The following is a 4,209-nucleotide window of genomic DNA, read 5'->3' as shown; positions in this document are numbered from 1 at the left end:
ATGTTATTCAGATTTTTAAGGAAACTTTGCAGATGCAAACCTGATCATAATAGAATTTTACTTTTTCACTATTATTATTTCACTGGTCACTGGCCACTTGAGATCAAATTGGGCTGAATGTGGCCCCTGAACTAAAATGAGTTTGACACCCCTGCACTAGACAGTAGCTAACAGCAGCTAGCTTAGCAGACAGTTATTAATAATGATGAATGTGTCTGACACTAATGTTACGAGTTTGTTTTACATGGTGTATAGTATCGGTTCAGCAAATTTATTCAACAACTTAAAGCTAACATGAGTAACAAAAAACACGCTTTCTTCAAAACAACTGCAGGATGGTATTATTAAGTGTCTTCCCTTAGTTTTTGTTGCTCAAATTAAATTGCATTGTGTGGATAGTTCCTGTAGTCACTTGTGCAGAACAGTAACTGAAAGGAGCATTGCTTAGTGAAGGGTTAATTGATTGTACTGTGTATTTTCCTTAATTAAGATGGATACTGTAACACCATTTCTTCCCATTGTGTAAAACTGAGGCACATCCAAGAACAGTCGCAGGAACAGGCATATCCTATCATGTATAAAGACGTATGGATGTCATGTGCACCTGATTGGTTCCCAGTTGTGTGTCTGTACCTGAAGGGGCCTGGATTTATGACTTCTACTGCAGCCACATGCCAGACAGGAGATGGAGATGATTTGGCTTCACATTGGGTCGGCCCGTGAGTTTACTAAGCCCATTCATAGGGATTGTCTTGTGCAGGTCTGCACTATAGTGTCAGGTTTCTGTCTGCTTTGTGTAACCCAGTTTCCTACTGCTGAGGAAATAATGCCTGACAAAAGAGAGTGAAAAATTACTGTAAGCCTGTGAGCTGTGTGCAGATATCTGATGCTTTAGGGTTTGTTAGGGTAAAAAGATTTTTTCATGATAAAACTTGTCTAGGTAATTAATGGAAATCACTGCAGCTGTCACAGATGTATGAACAGTGAGGAAAATTTGCACTAGTTTTACTGAAAAACCATAAAATGCTGGAGGAATGTCACTATATTTGACGCAAAAATGCAGTTTTTAGTCAGACAAAAACAAATCTAAGCTTCCAGAAACTAGACATGAATGTTCTAATTTATTTTATTGGCTACATTTTGTCAAAGGTGCAGAAAATTGTGCTTCAGATCATGGATGCTCATATGGTCTTTTAGCCAGATTGCCAGGTGTACTCACTCCACAGCGCAACAACGATTGACACTAATTTATCATGATTGTTTTAGCTTCTCATGTTAGAGTGAAATGAGATAAAGACATAGTCATAAAGTTTGTGTAAGTGCCTTTATTCTGCCAAATTTGCTTTTTTCTCTTTGCCGCTCTGGGAAAGACTGGGCCTGGGTAACGCTGTAATGTACTTAATGCACAGAGCAAATGTTTCTAACTGATGCAAAGCAGCAAAATTATAATGCTTGAAAGCATTGGCAGTGATTGAGGAACGGTAAAGCACTGCTAAATGTGTTCAGCTGATAGACGTTTAGGGGCCCATTAATTTGAGAAGAAGTAGTTATGGAGGTGGGAAAACGAATTAGACTAAAAGCCCTTTAAAAGTGCAGCTCTAGGTGACATCCTGAAAAAGTAGAATAGTCTTTCTTTTCTTGTCTCCAAGCAAACATGCCATATGGATAATAATACGACAACGCAACCCTAACAGGATTTGGAGTGGTTCTGAGGCAAGCTGACGTCTTGTCTCATTAGCATCTGGATGAACAAGTGATGATAAGGTTCATTTCAGCTGTCGATCACTGGCTGCATGTTCCTGAAAGGCCTTCACTTTCGGTTCGCTTCTGCCAAAGAATAGGGTATTTTATTAAACACCAAAGACATTTTAAAATCCATGTTACAAACAACATAAATCTTATGACCTATGATTCAGCTGTGACAAAGGTTTAGTTTGCAGTGTCGGGAATAACGGCGTTAAAAATAACGGCATTATTGTTTTCCAGTAACGGGTAATCTAATTAATTACTATTCAAAACGTTACAATGCCGTTACCATTACCGGCAGTGAAATGTGGTGCGTTACTATGCACTGATATCTAACAGCTGTTATCTGTCCTGGCTCACTCAGCCAGGCACGAGAGGTGTGACGTTCGTGGACGAGTCGAGTCTTTTGAACGGCTCTTTTCAGTGAACGATAAGAACCGATTCGTTGTGAGCCGTTCGTTTACGAGCCGTTCTTCTAGTCAAATTGCCCACACTGCCTTCATGCTTCACCTGTGTGGCCATGAGTCTGAGGGTGCATTCCCACCTGAAAAGTCCTTTGGTTCGCTTCTTTGATTCGGATCAAATGCGGACTTTATTTTTTTCATTTGGGTCGGATTGCATTCACATTGCACTTTTTGCTAGTGGACCAAAATGCGTGAACAGAAGCATGCATGTGACGAACTGCGCTAGCATTGGACAGAAAAGTCAGGGGCGGGGTCAGTCAGAGACAGCCGGTGTTGATGAAAATAGACGTGGTGCTCCTTCATACAGTTATCATTTTCGGAATATAAATTGTATTTTTACAGACACAAATTTACGAAAATAATGTTAACACTCAAAAAAAGCTCAGTCGGAACCAGTTTCATAATACGGGCATCTGACCAAATGTCAATGACAGATTCAGTTTCCTCATTGCTCCACGTCTGTCCACAGCTCATGGCTGCTGCTGTTAGCTCTGAACACCCGTAAACCTCAGCTACTTCCAGCGGCTACGGTGGCTCGTCAAGCACAAAAAGGCGCAAGATTCCTTGGTTTGGTTTGGTTCGAGGTCGGTTAATTATATTCACACCAGAAGTGAACCGGCCCAGGGTCCATTTCACCGACCACAAAGAGGTGGTCTCCATACGCTTGTTTGGTTCAAATCAGAGTTCGCATGTTTTTATTCAACAGACCAAACGTGGTAGGTGTGAATACACCCTGAGTTGTCCACGCTGCCTTCACCTGAACGACTAATGACATGTTTGAGTTTGATTTTTTTTTCCCCAAACTTTATTGAAAACATTTGAGTATACAACACAAAAATTGAACAAACAGCAAGATGTCAAAGCGGAAAAAGCATTTGAACATATAAGTTTAAGAAAATAATGCACAGATTTAAAGATACAAAGCATAATATACAAATAATAGTATAAAAAAGTAAATAAATAAATAAAAAAAACAAATTTAACAAAAATAAATAAGTAAGTACTGTCCGAGTTTGAGTTGTCTGCAGCACACCCCATTCACTTGAACGCAGCTATGTGTGCAGCTAATTTAGGGGAGGAGTCATCAGTGAGTCCAACTGACTGGACTGAAGACATTTACTGAAAAAAGTGGAAATGTGGGATTAACTGGAGGAGCATCTTCTTCCTATAAATGCAGATCCCCTTATGTGGTGGAAAAGCCGGGCCCTGGTGGACCCCAGCCGGGCCCTGGTGGACCCCAGCCGGGCCCTGGTGGACCCCAGCCTCACCACAGTCATGCTATTCAGTACCTGTCTGCTGTTCTACTCTTTAGAACTGGCCTGTGAAACACGCTCAAAAATCAGTTTCCTTTTACATATTTGAAGGTTTTTCCAAAAAAGTAACACAATAATTACTTTCCCTGGTAACTAATTACATTTATGAAGGAGTCATTCTGTGACTAATTCAATTACTTTTTTCAGAAAGTAACTGGTAACTAAAATTAATTACTTTTTAAAAATAATTTGCCCAACACTGTCAGTATGTAAGATTTGTGCAGACTCTTTCTTAAATGTGTTGGAGTTTATTTTATGCTGTCGGAGTCATTAGTTGAGTCATTAGTTTGCTAGCTCCATTTCAAAGGTAATGACTTTCTTGGTGACAGCTGGAAAAAAAAAAGAAAAAAGTTATGATGTTTATTTTTCAATATATGCTACATCTAGGTCAGCACACTTCTGCAAACATTGATAGCAACCTTTAAATCCATCTGTGTAAAAATGAGGGCCATGCAATTTAAACCGTGTCAAAGCTATGTTCTGTTTCCACGACCTTTTTGAAACCCCTTTGTATTTTTACCCCTCGGCCAACTTCTGGCTGAAGGGGTATTGGAATTGTTTTGTCGTCTGTCTGTCCGTCTGTGTCCATTCAATGATATAACCACAGACCTACTTTTTTAGATGGTCAAATGGCCTGGTGCAGTTATAATATCTGAGTACTTTCAAATATAAATATATATAATTTA

This window comes from Sphaeramia orbicularis, unplaced genomic scaffold (assembly GCF_902148855.1).
Source record: "Sphaeramia orbicularis unplaced genomic scaffold, fSphaOr1.1, whole genome shotgun sequence".
NCBI lineage: Eukaryota > Metazoa > Chordata > Actinopteri > Kurtiformes > Apogonidae > Sphaeramia > Sphaeramia orbicularis.
This window is presented reverse-complemented; position numbering follows the sequence as displayed.